General features: G+C 39.6%; 1 long non-coding RNA gene and 3 other non-coding genes across 4 annotated transcripts; all 4 read right to left on the bottom strand.

The window, feature by feature from the left end:
- Window positions 1-1,600: 1,600 nt before the first annotated feature.
- trnak-cuu lies at window positions 1,601-1,673 on the bottom strand. Its single transcript has one exon. It is a non-coding gene; the product is annotated as a tRNA-Lys (tRNA).
- Window positions 1,674-2,048: 375 nt separating this feature from the next.
- trnak-cuu lies at window positions 2,049-2,121 on the bottom strand. The gene has a single exon. It is a non-coding gene; the product is annotated as a tRNA-Lys (tRNA).
- A 1,029-nt stretch (window positions 2,122-3,150) lies between these two features.
- Window positions 3,151-3,223, bottom strand: trnak-cuu. Its single transcript has one exon. It is a non-coding gene; the product is annotated as a tRNA-Lys (tRNA).
- Window positions 3,224-13,523: 10,300 nt separating this feature from the next.
- LOC122998340 lies at window positions 13,524-22,059 on the bottom strand. The gene is made up of 3 exons (XR_006407396.1): window positions 22,026-22,059; window positions 17,725-17,821; window positions 13,524-14,846 (listed from the first exon to the last, which is right to left on the bottom strand). It is a non-coding gene; the product is annotated as an uncharacterized LOC122998340 (long non-coding RNA).
- Between the last annotated feature and the right edge of the window lie 385 nt (window positions 22,060-22,444).

Here is a 22,444-nt window from a genome sequence, read left to right as displayed (position 1 = left end):
ACATTGTAATTGAAATTTTTCCTCAATGAGGATTTCAGCATTAATGGATTTTATAGTCAAGAGTATCAAATATAAGTATTGAAATTTGCTTCTATTTGTTATGCTACAGACAGGGGCCGACAGGTGCCAAGAACATGAATCAATACCCAAAACTTATAAACTTCGCAAAGACAGTCACTTTACCATGTAATACTTGGGCAACCAGTTTACTGGACAAAACAATCACCCCATCACCAAATACACGGATAACCAAACCCCCACCAACCGATACCAAAGAAAACATGATTTTAACACAAATCACACTGAAAGGCAGGAAGGACTCATTGTAAAAGCCTGACAGCTCAGCTTAGTCTTGAAAGTCTCCTTTCATACTGTATCTCAGTGTGATTGACACAGTGATGTGGGTCACACATATGTTGGTGGTTTATATATATGGGTCAACATGCCAAGATGCCTTATTAATTTGCAGGTCATTACGTCTCTATTGGGCATGGAAATTATTTAAATGATATTGACATTTAAATATTGAACTATATTGATATTTATGTTGAAATAAGCCTGCTGGTTTGGATGGATGAGAGAGAACAAGCATGCTCTACAGAAGGAAAGACGTGAAACTGAATTTTAACTGACAACCAGGGATTAACCTGTGACAGCAGTGTCATACAGTATGAATATGTCCAACACTTGTTGAGTAGATCCGCATCAGTCACACATTTTCTGAAACCTATTAGCTCAGGCCAATATCCACCATAATGAACACTAAAGGCCTCATTATACTTCAAATGAAGAGCTTGTCAGATCATCTAACAGAGTCTGACAATTTTTGTAACTTTTCTAAACAGCCAATCTCAGTCATTCTGCTCAGCAATTGGCCCAACAAGTCCTCCAAATTAAACAACCAGACATGTTGTGTGACCATGCATCCCAGAACAATACATAGGAGCATTTTCTAATCTGGTGCCTCGATCAGTATTAAATGACTACAGTAGTAACCACAGGGTTAAAGTTAAGAGATGACTGTAGTTATAGTTTTTGAAAAACTGACCTCTGGATTAAATGTTTTGATTTTTGTAAAAAACCCACTATTTGTGTTTTGTCAAATAACGTATTTGTATGCGGGCACACAGTATGTTTGAATCCTACTGTTCCCCAAAGATGGCTCAAAAGCTGAAGTTTTGCTCCCAATGTGGGGCTCAACCCACAACCCGGAGATTAAGAGTCTCATGCTCTACCTACTGACTAACCGGGTTAGATTTGCTTTTTCGAAGCAGGAATTTTTCGAGAAATAATGCTGTTGTTTTGATGGATATTATCCTGGCATTTGTCTTCATGCATCCAATTTCACAAGTATTTAAATTTAATAGCCACAAAATTTATTGAACAAAATCTTGAAGGTAATTTGTGTCTAAGGTGGAGAACCACTCAATGGAATGCACTGCCTTTGTTCTGTGTATTACCTTGGTATATCTGAGAAAGTCTTGTACAAATGATCCCATGACCTTCTCTGGCAAGATCAGAGGAACTGTATTTGATACTGGAAACACAGTACATTTGAACCCTAATGTCCTCCAAAGACAGCTCAGAAGATTAAACTTTGCGTCCAATGTGGGGCTCGAACCCACGACCCTGAGATTAAGAGTCTCATGCTCTACCGACTGAGCTAACCGGGCTCTTTTTGTGTTTTCAAAGCAGAAATTTTTTGAGAAAGAATGTTTTTGTTTTGGTGGATGTTATCCTGGCATTTGTCCTCATGCATCTGATTTCACAAGTATTAAAATTTAAGAGCCACGAAATTTATTGAACAAAATCTTAAAGCTAATTTGTATTCAAGATGAGCAATCAATCAATGGAATGCGTAGCCTTTATTCTGTGTATTACCTTGGCATATCTGAGAAAGTCTTGTACAAAGCGTGAGCAATTACAAACGCACTGTCACGATCCTATGTCCTTCTCTGGTGAGGTCAGAGGAATTTTATTAGAAAATGGAAATGCAGTATGTTTGAATCGTAATGTCCCCCAAAGACAACTCAGAAGATTAAACGACGCGCCCAATGTGGGGCTCGAACCCACGACCCTGAGATTAAGAGTCTCATGCTCTACCGACTGAGGTAACCGGGCTACCTTCATTTTGTCAAAGCAGAAATTTTTCAAGAAAGACTTTTTACATTGGTGTATGTTATCCTGGCGTTTCTCTTTGTCATCTAATTTCACAAGTATTCAAATTTAAGAGTCACGAAATTTATTGAACAAAATCTCACAGGTAATTTGTGAGGAATCGATCAATGGAATGCACAGCCTTTATTCTGTGTATTACCTTGGCATATCTGAAAAAGCCATGAACAAATCATGAGTACATACAAACGTTAATTTGCTTCCAATGTGGGGCTGGAACCAATGACCCTGAGATTAAGAGTCTCATGCGGTACGGACTGAGCTGGCTGCCTTTGTTTTGTCAAAGCAGAAATTTTTCGAGAGAGAATGTTTTAGTTATCCTGTGTTATCCTGGCATTTGTCTTCATGCATCCAGTTTCACAAGTATTTAAATTTAAGAGCCATGAAATTTATTGAACACAAAAAAGCTAATTTGCATTCAAGATGAGAAATGAGTCAATGGAATGCACAGACTTTATTCTGTGTTTTACCTTGGCATATCTGAGAAAATCTTGTACAAAGCACATACAAATTGAATCCTAATGTCCTCCAAAAAGAGCTTGAACCCGCAACCCTGAGATTAAGAGTCTCATGCTCTACCGACTGAGCTAACCGGGCTCTTTTTCTTGTTTCAAAGCAGAGATTTTTCGAGAAAGAATGTTTTTGCTTCTGTGCATTTTATCCTGGCATTTGTCTTCATGCATGTAATTTCAAAAGTATTTAAATTTAATAGCCACGACATTTATTGAACAAAATCTTAAAGGTAATTTGTGTCTAAGGTGGAGAATCACTAATTGGAATGCACGGCATTTGTTCTGTGTATTACGTTGGCATATCTGAGAAAGTCTTGCACAAATCATGAGTACATAGAAATGCACTGTCATGATTCTATGACTCTCTCTGGCAAGATCAGAGGAACTGTATTTGGAACTGGAAATCGCACAATACATTTGAATTCTAATGTCCTCCAAAGACAGCTCAGAAGGTTAAACTTTGCGCCCAATGTGGGGCTCGAACCCACGACCCTGAGATTAAGAGTCTCATGCTCTACCGACTGAGCTAACCGGGCTGTCTTTGCGTTTTCAAAGCAGAAATTTTTCATGAAAGAATAATTTTGTTTTGGTGTATGTTATCTTGGCATGCACCTAATTTCACAAGTATTTAAATTTAAGAGCCATGAAATGTATTGAACAAAATCTTAAAGCTAATTTGTATTCAAGGTGAGGAATCAGTCAATGGAATGCGTAGCCTTTATTCTGTGTGGTACCTTTGTATAGCTGAGAAAGTCTTGTACAAAGCATGACCACATACAAATGCACTGTCATGATCCTGTGGCCTTGAATGAGAAGTTCAGATAAGTTGTATTAATTGATCTTATTGTAAACTATATGTTGTTTTTGGGTGACTGACATGACCTATTGTGTGGTTTTCTTTTTGGTTTTAGGAGGACAGTCTCGACTGTGCAGGTGTGCAAATGTCTGAAAGTAGGTAGGGTTTAAATCTCTTATGCAACACTATGAATGCCTTTAAAGGGAGACTGTCTGAAAGTGTACGTGGCTCTACCCATTTGTACGATTCATCACATCAAGACTACAAAGACAGCATTCTTGGGGAGAGCCTGGAGAGGCAGTGTGATGCCGCAGGCAGAGAATGTGTTGGTATAGTTTGAAAGAAGTATACACATATTTGCCTTTAGAAGTTTTTGAATGACCTACAGTAGTTCATTTGAGTATATTTAAAACCTTCAGCAGGTTGATGCCAACAAATCATTTGACACATTCAGTTATGGTCTCATCTAAACTACATTTATTGGAAAAAGACATCATGCACAACATTAGTCTGATTCTGAGATAGTTTTAAAGGTGATAAACAGGTGCCGATTTTAATGCATACCAACATCACAGAAACATCCCTGGACCCCCTAAGAGATTATAAATCTGTTGTAAACAAGACAAAAATCCCTCTTTTCTTCCTCACACAGCATTTGTCTTGAACTCTAGGTTATTTTGGCTCGATGTTCACACTACCTAACTCCCTGCAGATTTCTTTCCTCAGCACAGTCCTGAGCCAAAGGGATATTTTACACTTAGGCTTCACTGCAGTGTACCAACCGGCTCCTTAATACCAAGTGCTGCTGGTGTATGGTCCCTCTCTCTTCCAGCGACGACCCCTTTCAACCTGCCATATGGAAGAACAAAGGGTCCATCTTTGTTGTCCCCCACCTCTGCTGCTCTCTGCAGGCTGGCTAAACAGCCTGGCCCGACTCCCAGAAACTAAGTTAAAGCAACTTAAAGTTTAGTGCGGCTGACTTCTTTTTGTGGCCCAGGAGTTCAACGCGTCAGATGCTGCTGCACTGACGGGAGCAGCGAGGCAACTGTAGAGAGATGGGGCAGCAACAGATGGAGGTCTGTGAGGGTCACTCTGCCTGGACCTCACCATAGCAATGCTCTTTGAGGATTTTAGCAGAGCAGAATGGTCCTTAAAGGCTCTCAATGAACATTAAATGAGTCAACTATGGCTTGAAAATGCAAAAACAAAACCTCAAGGGTGGCTGTTTGGAAACATAAACACATGGTGAAACTGTTCTGAGGCTGACAGGTTGAGAGCGGTTAACATATTCAACTGTTGGAGGCTGAAAAGTGCTCTATGACTTGAAATCACCCTGTACGTGTGGAAGCAGGGACCGTTGAGATATTACATTGTTTGGAGGAGGAAGGTTTGAGGGAAACAAAAGAAGTAAAAAAAAAAAAAAAAAAAAAATCATCCCACTGATGTCATTTCACTTTTTGTCAGGCAACAGACTGCTGAAATCAAGCACCATACAGAGACCATCACTGTTTCCTTTATGTTTATGTTAAATGACAGCTCTGTTGTCAGTCCTGCCCTGCTGAAAGTGAAAGTAATAGAAACATTTAAACTGAAGCTGCAAAGTAAAAGAACAAAAAAATATTGATGTTTTCCTTTTCTTTAGAAGGCACAGCAGTTTTAAAAGCACAATAAAGTCATCTTATACTGTTCCTCACATTTCATCTCAGGTTCCTATATCGTAATAACCAACACTGTCAGTGTCATTGGAGAGGTGTAAAATCATCAGGGGTGCAAGAAGTGTTCAGATCCTTTACTTAAGTTAAAGTAGTAATTGCATTTGGTTTTAAGCTTTAGGAACATTAGAGGAACATGTGAGTTGTATTTGTAAGTGGATTTGAGTGGAAAGCAAATGTTTGTACAGAATTTGGTGTGACAACTGTTTGGTCAAATTCTCTGATTCGACATAAGTGGTGGATTTTAAGTGATCTAACCTGCACTGCTTGATTGACAAGTTATTCTAAAGTAAGGCCATGCTGCATGGTTTCTGCAAGGCCTATGCAGAAACACAGCACAGCAAATCATATCTTAGCATTAAGGTTCAATGAAAAGAAAATTGCCTCATTTGTCACCAATTTCATCATAGCTGAAGACTGTAAGCAGGGGGAACTACTCTGTCATGATGTTGTCTAAGAACCTGCTAATTAGAGATCAATGGAGTGTCTGTTCAATGTTTGTTTAAGGGATTTAACTGCATTTCCCCAATCCATTCATGACACTGAACAATGTCACTGTAAAGTGACAGTTCCCTTCAGTCTTCCTTTCAGTACTTGGATTTTATTTTTGTAGCTCTGGCAATTGGTTCCATCAGTTATGATAACGCATTTGTGTAGGATAATGCACACACCAAAGTAATTGCTGAGATCTTGGAACGCAGCAATATTGGATAAGATTATCAGACTAGAATATCAGATTATCACTTTATTTGGAGGTAAAACCGGAAATGACTGCAGTTGAATTTTGCACCATGGAGGTATTAAGGAGAACTGGATATAGCGTTCAAAGATGGCGCCCATTCATTCCTATAAAAGTTGCTCAGTGATGCATGAAGCCAAAAAAAGTATTCTGTGTCTCTGCCATGTTTCTGCAGACCTCCTCAAGCTTCCATGTTTTTGGGCCCATAGAGCATGCGCACTGGAGTCCTTCTCTGGGCTGTATTAACACTTTACTGTGCTCCTGGGCACCAACATTCAGGCTTGTGTAGCACTGACAGTGTGCTGATTTTTCGGGCTCTGCAAACTGGTCTCATAGAATACCAACATATGAGTGCAATGACCAAGAGCAGCTGCTAAAACCAGATAACTTGTTGCATTAAACCTACCCAGTACCCTGTCCCACAAAAATGTAATTATTACCGTCTCCAGTTTATCAAGTTAAAAAACAAGTGCAGCAGCATCGCGTTTGGTTTGGATTTTCACATCACAGTCCAGTGTCCACAGTCCACAGTGTATCTCTAATTGCCCTGTAATTCTCATTGAAAGCGTTTGTGCAGTCTGCTCTACAACTCCATCTAGTACTGCAAAGGGATTTTAGAGTGTGGCTAATGTGATTGTTGCTGTTATGGAATACTGTGTTCCAGTGATGGGTTGAGGTGCTGCTAAATGTATACAGAGACTGTAGCAGTTCAAAAGAAGAGTCAACCTTCTCACAGCAATAATAAATGTTGTTGACACCTACAAGTTTCAACAAATGGGACGGCACATGGCATATAATGGATTAGTGGGTTTTCTTTTTTTAAGAGCGCCCGGGGCCCATTGTATTTGCCAGACTGGTTGCTTGCATTATTATAACTTTGCCAACAACAGTTTGACAAGTCCAACCCCAAGCCTCGCACCATTTTAATCACAAGCCCCTTTCACATATTCACTGCAACCCTGAAATTTTCTGGACATTATCCAGGGGAGCTGTATGTGTGAACATAAATGTCCGAATCAGTCGGACCAGGCATTAAATGGACTTTACCCTGCCAGCTCCCTAGTACAAATCTTTTCAAATCTCATTCACATCAAGCAAGTGGGCGTGTTAATGACGTTTCTATCATGTGACTGGCTCTGGATAAATGCGACAGGCCAGCTAAACTGTATTGTTCTGACTGGGCCTAAAAGCTCTGCTGTGAAGCTAGTGCTAATTGGAGACAGGGCTTCCTGTGATTTTTAATCTGGGGCTCTACTGGAATATCTTTGCAGAATTTACAGTTCCTTATTTATCTTATGCTGAGCCTTTATGTACCCCCTCAATTCAGCTTCTGTCTGAAACAGGCCATTTTAGTTCCTGTCTCTCCCGAGGACCTTATTTGGTTCTAACTGGCCAGCTCCTGGAAGCTGGGTCTCAGCTGACTTCCGGGTGGCTCAGGACGCTACATAAACAAACCATAGAAGTAGGATTTCAGTACTTTTTCTCTTTTTTTTTTTTTTCGAAATGTCAACTTCTCAAATACATCCGCACATGTTCGAGCCAGAATCCGATCTGAAATATGAGAGTGGACAACACAAACAGTGCATGGAAAACCCTTAGCTACAACGTTAGCAATAAAGGCTATAGAACAGACAGCCATTTGTGGGCATACAAAAGGTAGAGAAAACCATCACAAATGAAGCATTTAAAGTAGGTTGAAGCCCTGGCTTTTGACTTGCAGGGAGCATTTCTACATAAGATAACCCCAAGTTTTTGAACTTTGACCGTGTTTAACATAGATATCTGACAACATAACAGTATATAAAAGAAAACCAGAAAAAGCATATTATGTCCCCTTTAACAGTTTACCTTCATTTTCTCTTCAATATAAGTTTGATTGGGAGGTCTATTTAAGGTCAATCAGATTGCTTGTGTTTCAGACAGCATTGGAAAAGCTACACTAGAGTGTCCCAAGATCTCAGCAATTACAATTATAACTGATAGAAATGATGGTCAGAGCTATGAAAATAAAACCAAGGGAGGGAGTAAAAATGATTTTGTAACAATCACTTTATTGTTAGTCCTTTTTAATAGAATCTTATCCAAATATGAATGATGAATACAGTGCCATGTAATGTTCATACTTTAAATGGCAGGTTAAAGTTGGGGTTAATCCTGTCCAATAACACTGATATGCAACATATCAGAATATCCCTATTCACCCCCCCACACATACACACACACACATGCTGTGTCTTAATATAAACTGAGGTCATGAGGAGTGGCCAGCATCATTACAAATGGCTGTAGCACTAAACACATCAACAGTAGCAAAAGAGGAAAGAGCACATTAATTCAGACCAGTCAATACTAGCAGGGCCGGCTAATAAATAACCCAGAGTTTGGTTGTGGGGTTGGCCGATGTCTTTCAGGCGCCTGTGGCATCTTAATGTGCTGTTTTAATCAGGGCCAGCGGCCGCTAAAGGGCTTACACTAGCACATTGCCTGCTACATTTCCCCACACGTTCCAGGGATTTACATAGAGGGCCAGTAAGCCATCGCCAGAGCCCCTTGTCCTGCCTTATTATTCCCATTCTCATTCCCTGTATCAAAACCTCACTACAGCCTGCGGTAGCCTGTCACACTAAGGCTCAACCCCCCTTCTTTTTTTTTCAAAATTAAAAAGACAAATGGCTTGTGTTGGGTCAGGGGCAATAAGGAAGGCTTTGATAGGTAATGATGTTGGAACCCCCATTTTACCAGCCTTTATCCTGTTAGAGTAAAAAACCCTCTTTGTGCTGGTCTGAGGTGTGCAGCAGGCGGGGAAACAAGCTGCAGAGGGAGAGCCGGGGCAGAAGTTGGATGTTAATACAGAGATTGTCCAAAGATTATAGTAGGTTCGGTGAGATTCAGCTGGCAGATTTAAGTCGCTGTCTCTCTGCACCGGTAACCATGCCAACTGCACCGGGAAACTATTAAAACAGCTCTGCATCGCAAAGTAGGGACACCCCTAAGAAAGAAGCAAAATGGCAGTCTATTGGCCCGCAAACCCAGGATAAGCTTCTCATCAGTTTAGGAACAGCAGGCTGCTTATGGGACAAAACACTTTGCAGAGGAGAGGATTTTGACTCACCGACTCATTTTCATACATATTGTTTCCATAACTTTTGGGGTTGGATAAGCTAATGGCTGCAGCAGAGTTTTTGAAATCATTGTTTTTTAGCTGCTTTTTAGCGGCTATTCTGAATTCCTTGAATGACTGCGCCATCAGTGTCACTGAGGTCATGGTTACAGATCTCATAAGATCACACCTGACACAATGGCACAATTTTAAAGACTCTGAAATCTCTCACGATATGATGTGATGTGAAAGCATCAGAAGGGGTCCGGCCTCAGAAACACTTGATAGTTTTGATTTTGTTATTAAATCTCAACAGCGCTCATTTCTCTGGTTCATAATGTTGGCTAGAGTTGGATGTGTAAAGCTGGATCTAAAAAATGATGCCCAAAAGACAAACATAATCATTACAGTTTGATTAATTTGTGCAGGAGTGTTGAGTAAAGCTGGGAACACATTTTAAGATGACTGAAATGTACAAAACCTGGACAGCCCAAACACACTACATCCATCAACATACACAGATATTATTAGACCTGACAGTCTGGAAAAAGTGCAGATTGAATGAGTAAATGGAGGAGAACACACCAGACACCAACAGTAGGAGACTGTGATTACAGTCTTGTAACAGTTTTGTCACTTGACAAACCCCAAAATCCTGCAAGAACACAAACTTGTGTTTCTGAACCAAAAGAGAAACTTCCATAAAAAACAGTTTGCCTTGCTAATTTATGCTGCAGTTGCTGCATTTGGAAGAGATGGTGAATGAAGAGATGTTGAAAATGAGGACTGTAAATTCTGTGGAGACAGCTGCTGGAGGAGAGTGGAATTCTCTCTTCCAGTGTGGCGGGAGACTTTTCTCCAAAGAAAAACAACAGCATCAGTCATTTGTTGAAATGCTCTAAAGAGTACTCAAGCAGTTCAGCATTGTACTCCTATGACATTGTTGGACTCATGGTGGACAGTTTTTAAGAAATATTTTAAAAATCAATGCAGCAGAATCAGAGATATCATCTTTTTTTATTCCCTGCATTCTTCTTTCTTGTCAAAACCAGGTGTTTACCCACAATGCAACTCAATTGGTGTGTTATGCTAGTAGCGGTTAATGCCTTGAAGGGAGTACATCTCAGTGAATGAGCACTGATGTCTCTGGACAATGAGTGGGTCAGTGCAGCGGCATATTCAGTCGTCCAATCATCAGCCAGACAGAGACGTGACTGAGCTCTGAATGTGCATAACTAACGACCAATCACTGATCCCCATTGTATGTGGGGGAAACTCCTTATTGTTTGCATTTATTCTGAACAATTTATATTAACTATTTAAGTTTTATCTTGGTTACAGTTTACAAGAGTGACTTTATTCTCTATTAGTGGTTCCACAGTTCCACTTCCACAGTCTACACAGGAGCCAGCGTTAAATTGTCTTTGGATATTAGAGGTAGATTTAGATGCCTATTGATGAAACAATAGCAGCATAAAAAATAACAGTAGCTAATGATATAGCAAGTTAGAGTCAGTTAAGTTTAGTTTGACTTGATTTCTTGACTTTCATTTTCTAAAATCTAATACAGTATGTGCTTACGTTATTACGCGTGATGTCATCTCATGACTTTTCAAGTAGGCTTTAGACTTCAGAGTTGGCAACAATGGCCAGGAGCTGCTAGCTTCCAGCAGAGATGAAAAGTTACAGAGGTCTGGCAACCTCACTCCTTTTTAACTCCACACTCCCAGTTTTTGGCATTTTCAAACTTGTCATCTTCAGCTTCAACCGACGCAAGTTCATCACTTGAGGCAATTTATCAGATTTCACACATCTCCCTCTGGAGACACAAGACTTTTTACACATGCAGTAGCACTCCCTCACACCTGGAGACGCACTTTTATGCCCAAAATGTCTAAGAATTATTACCCGACTTTGCAGCTCTCCTCGGCTTTACAAAGCTTTATAGAAGTTCAGCTCATTGTTTAGCTGTGTAGCTGCAACTTTACTGTTTTGGTTCACTCTCAGTGCTCTCAAAGTGTTATTTTCGGCCGCAGCAGGTAGCTGTTTTCTGTGAAAAAGCTGTAAAAACCTACCGTACGCTACCTGCACCAAATGGTAAACAGACACAGTTAGTGACTAACTGGTGAGCATAGTGGAGTATTTAGCAGCTAGAGAGCCAGATATTTCCCTCAGGAGTTGGTAGAAAGCAAAAACAACAAAGTTCAACATATCATTTTAAAAGGTTATGATATGTCATGTTGAGTTCACGACCTGTTTCTGCTGCCCCAAGTGGCCAAAGAATCAGTTATTACAAGTTTAACCAAATACTTATTCACACAACAAAGGCTCCCTAACCTTAAAAAAGTGGTATTTTAAACCTAATCATGATCTTTCCATAATCCTTGCAGTTTTTCTCACCACATCTCAAGTGTAGCATTTGCAGATCAGAAAAAGGCCATACACTGAATATTTTTTTTTGTAATGCTCACTTGATCGTGTCTTTCTTTGAACAAACCAACTTCTTAAACATGGCAAAATATTCAATTAGAATTACACACATCTCTCACTCTACCTTTCTCAGTCTCCTCTCTCTCGTACTCCCTGCACAGTGTGAGCTAGCAGCTGTAAAACAAGTGAAATAGTGACGGGATGTGTCAGGCTCTTTGCTCTTATCACAAATCACAGACCTGTGTTGTTGCTGATGGGGTGGCAAGGGTGGGGGTGAGGGGTGGTGTGGGGCACAGACTGGCACTCTCTTCTTTTGTTATCCCTCATCAGGAAAGCCGAGCAACAGATGCAGGCTTTTGAATTGGCTCCTGGAACATGACCCCGGAGGTCGAGGTCCTGCGCTCCCCCTGTATAAGCCCACAACCACCAGCTCTGCACTCCGATGGGCTCTTAGTGTGGAGACTAAACCAGGGTGAGTGTTCTAAGTGCAGTTTGATAACAATAATTTTATTTGTATAGCACTTTTCTTAACACACTGCCAAAGTTCTCTGACATAATAATAAGAAATAAAATAATATAATGCTGTCCAGGAGATATAGAATCATACAAGTCACTTAAAAACCAATGGTTCCACCACCGGTCTCCTTCATATATGGCTAGAATTAAAATTTTCACATTTTTACCTGTTTACAGACATTTTTAGCAGCCTGCAGTAGTTACATTGTATTTTAATAGCTTCTTCATGAGCAAGACTTACTTTATTTTTCTTGTAGCCTTTGACCATCTGAAGCACTGTAATCATTCATTCATCCGACCACACAGTGTGCCCCCGATTTCCTGTCAGCAATTAGCATGAGTGATTTTTAACATCCAAAAATTTCCTCTCTTGACATCAAACCAAATCTTCTATTTATTCACTTGTTTTTGAGTCCAACCTCCTAGCAGATTGTGGTTGTGGGCACCTTTAACAACACCTGCCGCGGCCTTATTAATTACACTGTCTTTTTAAATGGCCCGTATAAATGCTTTAAACCACATGTGTCAAGCTCAAGGCCTGCGGCCCACATCAGGCCTGAAGCACATTTTTTTCTGGCCCAAGAGATGATTTTATGGAACAACTTGCAGAAGATAGTAAAATTAGATGAGCTAATCCCTTTTTTTTTTTTTTAAAATCTCTTTAGCCGACATAGGGCAGTGTGAATGCGTATGTTTTAATTGAGCTTTAACTTTTATGTTTTATATAATGCTTTTATTGTTTCTTAAGTTTTACATTGCTTATCTGTTCTTATTGCTTTTTATATTTGCAGATTATGTTTACTGTCTCTTATATTTTATATTTGTATTGTAATCAGGGCGTCCTTGTAAAAGAGAGCTTACTCTCAATGGTCTACTCTGTCTAAATAAAGGTTTTACTGAATATTGTCCAAATCCCAGCAACATCCTGCATTCTTAACCAATCAGATCTCCTGCTGAGACAGTGGCTCTGCACCAGATGTTGCCATGGTTATCCATTAAAAACGATAGTTAGCTAGCTAACTTAGCAAACTTAGCTTGAAATAAATAAAGTGGCCAAAAGAAAGGTTGACTGTGAAATCAAGGGGTTCCAAGACAGATGGGAGATTGGATACCTGTTTACCCACAACCCCTTTGTCTTGTTTGTGGGGCTGACGTGGCTGTGATGAATATAATATAAGGAGGCCTTATGAGACAAAACACCGTAAAAGATGATGGATGTGTATGAGAGTACTGACACTACGGATGACGCCCAGTTGTCAGTTTTCATCCGTGGAGTGGATTCCAAATGATGTTACGGATGAGCTTCTGGATGTTAAAGCTGGAGTGCGGGACTTTTACATATAAATGAACATCCGTTACATTCAAGCCCTTGCCAAACAATATCACACAATGCTGATTCAGCCTATCACTGCCAGGTTAATCTCTCTGTATTTCGCAGTATACCAGAGTTTTTAATCTGGTGTCAGTGGCGACATCCCCGCACTGGCGCACTGGTAGTTCTGCCAAGAAACTGAAAACACTTCATAGTGAATTTGCAAGATGGTTTGCTGACTTTGAGAGCCAGAAATTTAATCTTGAACATTTCCATTGATATGGACAGCACACCAGTGAGCATACCGATGAGCTCATAGAACTCCGGTGTAACAGCACATTGAAGTCCAAGTGCTATTCTGTTGGGGTAGGCCACTTCTCCCGTTTCATCCCAGAGACAGTGTCCGAACTCCGCCTACAGGCCGCCCGGGTGCTCTGCATGTTTGATAGCGCGTACCTGTGCGAGTAGCTGTTCTCTGTCATGAAGAACAACATCTCACTGACAGTCACCTTCACTCCATCCTGAGAGTTTCAGCAGCTCAGAGTTTGACTACAAACTTTAATGAATTTGCAGCATTGAAAAGATACCAGGTGTCTAGCTCAAGCAAATAAGAAGGCCCAATGCACATACAAAGCTCCTGAGACATTTATAGTTATTGTTGATTGATATTTGTATTGTTGATTGCTACAATCTCATTATTTTATGATGTACAGGTGGCCTATATGTTGTTATTTGAGTTGTTGAGGTACGTATAGCAGTACGTCTATTCATGATGTTTTATATTGTAATTATCACATGCACAGCTTGACTACATTTTGTTGTTACAGTAAGTACTTACACTGATATTTTGATGAAACTAGGTCTCCCAATACTTCGATGGTATGGTAGCAACATTTTTTCATTATTATTTTGAAACTGGTTAATCATGTGGACAGTTACATGCAAATAAACCTTACATTGTACAAGAATACAAAATATTTAGGTAAATTGTTAAGACAAAAATGTTATTTTAAAGTTTTCAGGGGCTTCCAGATGTCAATAATAATTTAGCACACAGCTTTCAGAGCCCTATGGATGATGACATTTTCATCATCTGGCACCTACAATATGTATAATATGTATACCAGGAGTCACAAAGTGCTCTGTATGGAGTACAAAGTATTAAAAGTGAGCTATAAGGCATCATATTTACACTGAGAATCAAAGTACATATATATATATATAGCATCATAAGCATCTCTGCCTCCATGTAAGTTTCTATGTGTCAAATGTAAATGTTGTAGGTGTGGAAAGAAATGTTCAGAGAGAGACAGAGAGAGAGAGAGAGAGAGAGAAGTGTGTGTGCTGCATGCCTAAAGCTGCTCTCTCACCCTGGGAACAGCAACATCAATAGAGCAGAGGGGGGTATTAGCCTGGCCCAGGCATAGGTTACCCAGGAATTAATGAACTTTCAGTTGGACTCCTTATCCCGTCGTATTGACAGGATGAAGTCGGAAAGCCTCGCCGGTCCTCAGCGCTCTGCTCCCGAGTGGAAGAACAGAGAGGGAGAGTTTCCTGAAATGAAAAAGCAACGGTTCTTATCTCTGAGACAGGTTGTAAGAAGGGCCGGCGAACAAGGCAGAGGGCACACACACATGCACACACACACACACATGCACACACGCTGAAATCTCTAAGTGAGAAAGTGCTCGGCAGGCCTGACCGCAGTGTGTAGAACACTTGGCTCAGGTCAGATAAAAGCAGTCTGGAATGAATCATTCTTTCACTGCTGGATGGGTGATGGTAAGCTGTGTGTGTGAGTGTGTGTGTGTGTGTGTGTGAGGATGGTGGGGGTTGGAGGCCACATCTCTGTGTATGTATTGTCTGTGAGAGAAACACTAGTCTCATGGGGCCTGTCTCAACAGATCATCACCTTTTTGTACTTTCGTTTTTTTTGCCACTTCGGTTTTGTTTTCAGGTAAAGCAGATATTTCAGAAGTATGAAGCTCAGGTTTTACCAGCCAAGTGAACGAAAAGCCAGACAAATCCAAGAAATGGTCCAGATGATGACATGACTTACTGCTCAGTGAAACCCCCAGGACATATGAATAACTACTCAAACTAGGTGTTGTTAATGTAAAACAGATTCTGTGACTACATGTCCTGTTTACTGAGAAACTTTTGTTATAATAGTTTATGAGAAATAGCTGACAGCTTCTATATTTTCACAGATTGAAAAGATTAAGCATTTGAAAACCTATGAAAATGAGTGGTGTTTTCAGTGTTGCCAGATTGGCTGCTTTTCCACCCCATTGGTCTACTTTCTTCAATTGAGCGGGTTAAAAAACAAAAAAAAAAACCCTGTTGTAGTACTTTGGGCTAATTTTGTACCATTTGGACAGTTTTCACTGAGGAAAAGTTCAGCTATATTCCAATGAATCGGCCCCTCCTCTCATCTGAGTAGATTGAGATTGACAGTGTGCTGAGTTCAGAAGGTGCTGGACAAGTAATGACTGATAACTGATCACCATCCAAACCAAATGTCACTTCAGTTTAGAACAACTAAATGAATCTTTTTTCCTATTCCAATATTGGAATTTTGTCATAGTTGTGTGATAAAATATTGGTAACATCTGCTCATATAAATGGAATCGTTTAATATTTTTTAAGACTTTTATTTTATGATTTTTATTTTAAAATAATTTTCATTACTGTTTAATACATGTATAAATACACAAACGAAACCTTTTGTAAATATTATTTTTTTCTTTTCAATAGTGCTACTTTTATGGCAATTGAGTGGTTTGAAGGCTCTGTTTGGGCTTCCTCTTATGAGTCCCATGTGGCAACAATGGGTGTGTCGGGTGAGGGAAGATTAGTGAGTGAAGGAAATGACATGTCCATAATACATTTTATGGCATACATTCAATAACATTCCAGCATTAGCAGTAGGAGTTACGTATATCACCAATGTCACTATATAGAAAAATGGATGTCAGAAAAAGGATGGGATTATCAAGTTAGACATGTGTAATGCTCTTCATGTATGTGCGCTTGTGTTTTTTTGTGGGGAACCAGGGCAAGGCAGTCATTTACTAAGACTCTCTGAGTGGCAACAGCAAAAATTCAAAAAGGCACTTCTTCTGTGTACACTAGATTTTGTCCCTTTTTTTAATAAGTCCACTTAGTTTAAGCCATCTGTCCCTTTAAGACATTTGCAAGGACATTCTGTTAAGTTTGTATTCCACTCAGAGAGTGTAAGCTAGTTAGCCTATCTTGCTAACACTCATTTCCAATAGATGTTACCTCTCATTCATGTTATTTCACTGCCCGCTCAGTAATCCTCAGTTCCTGTTGCACTGTTAATGTGCATTAGGTTTATAGAAAGGAGGGAGTCTTGCTAACATTAGCTTTCTTTCTTAGTTGGGTCCAGTTGTGTTGTTACCAAATGACCAAACTGTCACAACTCACATCATGCAGCTTCACATCTGCAGTGTGCTTGAAGCTGCCTCTTAGCCTGTCAAACTTAAAGGAGACGTATCATTCACATCGCCAGGTCTATATTTATATGTACAGTTTAAAAGACGTTTTTCTCTTATACTGGTCCCTCACGCAGCTCCTCTTTCTGAAACAGGCCATTTTACCTCCTGTCTCTTTATGGCTTCCCTCCAATGGGCCCGCTCTGTTCTGATTGGCCGGCTTTCCGGAAGCTGCCCCCCTGCAGATTTTTGGCGGCTCAGGAGGCTACATAAACAGTCATAGTAGGATTCGCTTCTTTTTTTTTGTTCCTTACTCAAAATGGAAACTTCTCAAATACATCTGGACATATTTGACCCTGCAATCGGTCGGCGAAACGCACAGAAATATGTTTTAGTAGCTTAGCGTGTTTTACTGCTTTTTGTGGAGCCCGCTGTGTTGTGATTTTGTGGAGAAACTAAAAGTTCCAACATATTTTAACAGCAAATAGAACAGTCAGTACTTCCAGTGAATTGTCTACATATTGCCTATGAACCCCCCCCCCACCCATCCAACACCCACCCACATGCACATACTGCCTTACTGAACTCATCAAACACAGTCTTTTTGTTGCGTTTTCACTGTCCTGCTAATAGAAAATTGACATTTTGGAAGCTTTCATGAAGAAAAAAAAAAAAAAAAATCTAATCTCTAACCTTTTTTAATGAAGCCAAAAAGAAAAAAAAAAATCTTGAGTGGCAGGGAAAATGCTTAGCATGTGTTGTGTGATCCTTCGCCCGCTGCACAGATATTAAGACTTTTGAATGAATAAATTAGCAGAAGGAAGCAGACGCCAAATCCTTTCCTTTGTGATTAAAGAAACTCCATCAGATTCCTTGCCTTTTTTTTTATTAGAAGGGGTGTTGCGAAGAAAAGAAAATGGCATTCTTTTGGGTGCCCTGCCCTTACACACACACACATACACACACACACCTACCTCACAATCCTCCCGCCTTGTCCATTTATTCAACACATTTCTCCGGGGCACCATTGCTATTCTGTCTGTCTGTGGCTGCACAAAGATTAGCCCTCTGCTGTGATTTAAAAAAGACCAAGTAAAAGAGGAAAAAAAAGGGTAATCATACTTCCATTCTTGACTCATTTCTGAAAAGAGAATTTCCTCTAATTCTCCACATAATAATGGGTTTATAGCCTTTATTTGTAAGTGGATGGGTCGGCCTTAATTACAGTCATTGGAGACCCTACATTCTGCTTTTGTAATCTCCGACATATCAGCACTTGATGAGATTACTGTTTAATAGGTGGTAATATTTCAATTTTGAAAATGTGATTACCCTTTGTTGATATCAATTTCTGTACAATACAGCGTCTTGTGATTTGCAGAAACGCTTAAATTGAGTCTTAATGAACTCACATTTTAATATCCACATTTTAGTAATTATGACAATACACGCTTTCCTCTTTTTTTTTTTTTTTTTACTACATTGTATCGCAATTACTGCAGCAGCACTTTCTGTGAGAGAGCCAAAAAGAGAAGTTAATACGCTGTAATTGAACAGCGGAGGGGTTGGACTGTGTGGGAGTCATGAGACCACATGGAGATGAGACGGAGTTGAACAAGTTGCAGTTTAACCGCAGCGCGGGTCTGCTGCTGACCCCCCCCCACCATACACATACTGTATGTTTGAAGTGTGGGGAGAGGGGACCCGGTGCATGCTGGGATAGTCTCCATGTAAGGAAAAATGAATGAATGAATGAATACATGATAGAATGAATGAAGGAAGTGATGGACGATTGAGGTGGTTAAATGGATGAGTGAGCGAATTAGTTAACATAGAAAGACGACATATGAACATATCTAAAAGTGAATGAATGAAGGAACTCCTTAAAACTAAAATATAATAGTTGGATGGATGATTGGTTGACTGTTTTGATGAATGAATGAACGACGGAAGTAACACATGACTGAACATATTAAGAAAACATCAACAGATGGGTGAATCCATGAATGAAGGGATGAATGTAATGAACAAATGAATAAATAATGAAATGAACAGAGGAGCAAGTGAAGGATATGAAGGAATACATGGATGCATGAATGAACGTCTCCATTAATGGGTAAATGTTTGATGAAGGAACTGATCGGTGAATAAATAAATGAAGGGGAAATGAACGACCGATTAGAGAGGAATGAATGGATGAATAAATGAATGTTTCCATTAATAAACAAATGGATGACATGGATATGGATACATTGATGAATCACTTATTTTTGAGCAAAACATTAAAAACAAATGAATGAAGGAATATATTAAAAGGGAATAAATGGATGCTTGAATGAATGAATAAATTAGGGAACAATGAAAAACTGGACAGATAGATGGATGAATGAATGAATGAATGCTTTAATGAATCAATAGATTAATGACTGAGGGATCATTTTAAATAGAATGAGTGGATAAGTAAATGAAACAATGTTTATTTGATGAATGAATGAATGAATGTTTTGATCACTCAATAAAACACTGAAAACAAGAATAAAGGAATATATTAATAAAGAATAAATATCTGGGTGCATGAATGAATGGCTGAATGTTTGAATGTTTCTTGAATGAATGCATTTAAATGAACATGGAATAGGTGAATGAATATATACTATTTCATTTGACTTTGAATTCATTCTCATTTCTAATTTTTCAACCATTTCACAATGTAGTTCTCTCTGTTTTCTGAAACACCAGCTTCCTTCTCTTCTCCTTATGTTTTTTTTTTGTTTCAATCCACATGTCTTCTTCTGTTCTCACCTTTTGTTATGCAGTGTGTGTGTATGATGCAGAATTATTCAAATCCCCGCGTCGGCTTTCTTCTTTATCCACCATCCGCCACTGGCCTCAATGAAAGCTAGTGTATGACTTTACTCTGAGGCCCTTGGGAGTTAGCATCATGGATATGTGTGTGTGTGTGTGTGTGTGTGTGTGTGTGTGTGTGTCTGTGTGGTGAAAGTAGCATCCATGCATCCTCTACACAGGTCCACCTTGAAGCTTCCCTCACTGTCTCGTCCTCTTAGAGTTGAGACCTACAGAAGAGGAGGAGGAGGAGGAGGAGGAGGAGGAGGAGGAAGCCTTCTTCCTCCCTCCCTCTGAGGTGCCCTCTATCTGCATATGAAACAGGAACGCCCCTGGTCCTCTCCAACCAAACAGGTCGCTTTGCATCCACTAGAAAAACACCAGCGCACAACTAGAGAGTGTGAATAAGCAGCAGCCACGTTTCCAACAGAAACAACAAACACTGAAACCAAATGTAGACCTTCACCGCATAATGCATAGACATTTACACTGAGAGGTGTTTTTATGGAATTAATAACATTAAATTTTGGCTTTACAAGAATTTCTGCAACTAATTTTGACTCCAGAGGAGAGCAGAAGTAAACATCTGGGGTTTGAATGTAAAAGAACAATAAGACATTGAAAACATAAGCAAAGGTCACATACCTGTTGGCAACTTTAACATTTTTTCCGGTATTATTGGGTTCGCTCCCATTATAAACAGCTTTAGTGCAACAGTTTTTAATTATCTGTTATAGGTACCAAGACTATTGAAGAGTTGTCAGTTTTTGATACAAACTGACAACTCTCAACAAGAAAAAAAAAATCATTGACATATAGAGTTTAAAGGTTAGCTAGTGGTTCCATTTTGGTCATTTAGAAAAACTTTCTTTGAAAGAAAGCGCCATGATTTTAGAAGCTGTGTCATATTTTCATAGTTTGAGCCCTTATAGTTATCTTAACAGCTTTAGTCTGTAAAGCACTCAAAGTATTAGGAGGCACAAACACAGGAAAATGTATCTCTTTTATAATAAACCATTGTATTCCATGCACAAGGAAGTATAACTGCAAAATGCAGTGGACCTTCCCTACAGAAATGAATAATTCATTGACACGTCTTCATTATTTAGGTTCACTTCCAAATGAGTGGTTTAGGTAAAGTGGTTAAACAGGAGACTTTTGTTGCTTGCTCTAATGAACTACATTGTAAAGATGTATGGAGTTGAATCAAACCAACCTCATATCTTTACCATTACAAATAAGCTGGACACCAAAATGTTGTAACTGATAGGAATAATAACTGATCGCAAAGGCACTGGTCATGGTTAAATAAATCTAATTACTTCCTGTTTCTTGTTATGTTTTTGAATCCCTTGTGGGAAACACATTTCTTCGGCGCCTCGAGTGCAGAGGCAGAGCTTAGAGCCTTGAACCACAGTGGCTGAAGCTTGTGGGAGTACAGCCCTTCGGCCTGAAATGTGCACCAGAGCATCCACACACACACACACAAACACATTTACTGCCAGACGTGCAGCGCACAGATCAGCAGGCTGGACATGTGGCTGGTATAAACTTTGAACTTAGTCCCAGTCCATGCATGTAGTCCAGAAATATGTTTCTTCCAAGAAGTGCTAACATCAGATAACATTACTGACAGAGACAGAACGTTACTGAATACAAGATGCTTCTTATTAATTAGGAGTGCAACAGGTCAAGTGGTTTATCAACTTCTAAACAAGATATATTATTGGCTGGTGGAGGATATGGTTTTACTAGTCAGGAGCTACAGATGCATGAGGGTCTCTGAATGAGACTACAAACTGCAATTTGTTCATCTACCTGTAGCCCACCTATCCCTAGTCTAATCAGGGAAGGACCCTGAGTTCTTTTCATCAACTTAAATACTTAAATGTTTCTCTTTTGTTTATATACACTTTTGTATTTGTCTTGGGTCACTTTATTCACTGTTAATGAACTGTAACACACTTATTAGGCTCTGTTGTACTTAACCCTTGTATTAAATCTATGCACTGTAATCTACCTGATGAATTAAGACTACTGCAATGAAATAGGTGTATCACTCCTTTAAACAAAGCTGTCACTGATATCCACTGTTAAATACCTCAAGTGAAAGAAATAACCAAACATTACACTGGAATTATGTAAACAATGAAATAATATTTAGTCTCTTTCAATAACTGACTTATGGCGATAACTCTCTTCCAATGTAAAATAATACACTCAAAGTGAAATTTAGATTTCCTCTGATTTAAATGTATATCAAAATTTGTGGGCCCACATTCACCAAGCACACACACTATACATAAGCCGGCAGGTATTTAAATAAAATAAAATAAAACCCCGTTGGAGGCCTGATTCAGCGCTTGTGAACGGAGAGGCCCAAAACTATTTGGCTGCTTCACTCAAAGAGCAACAAAATAAAATGTGGTACCTTGGTCATGAAGTCTGACTCCATTCAGCAGTTTGTCTCGGTCTCCGGGAAGGAGCAGGATGCAGTTTATACCAGTCTCGGTCTCCGGGAAGGAACAGGATACACGCTGAAGTCCCAAGATGGCGGGTCCGGCCCACGTAGTGAAAAGTCTCTCTGAATGTTGACTTAGTAGCTCGTTGCACTGTCCAATAAATCCTCAGGGTTTTCACGTCGAAACGATGAATTAAAGCCTTTAGCATAAACTGGATTAGCCACGCAGTGGCTATAAGTCCATTCACTGTGCTAATGAATGCTAATAAATCACTCGTGTGTTAGCTATAGTGGCTATGAGTCCATTCACTGTGCTAATGAATGCTAACAACACACGTTCGGCTAATGAGCTAATAAACAAACAAACGTGAACAACTGTACAACAAACT

This window comes from Thunnus albacares, chromosome 15 (assembly GCF_914725855.1).
Source record: "Thunnus albacares chromosome 15, fThuAlb1.1, whole genome shotgun sequence".
NCBI lineage: Eukaryota > Metazoa > Chordata > Actinopteri > Scombriformes > Scombridae > Thunnus > Thunnus albacares.
The sequence above is the reverse complement of the archived record's forward strand: the minus strand, read 5'-3'. Positions and strand labels throughout refer to the sequence as shown.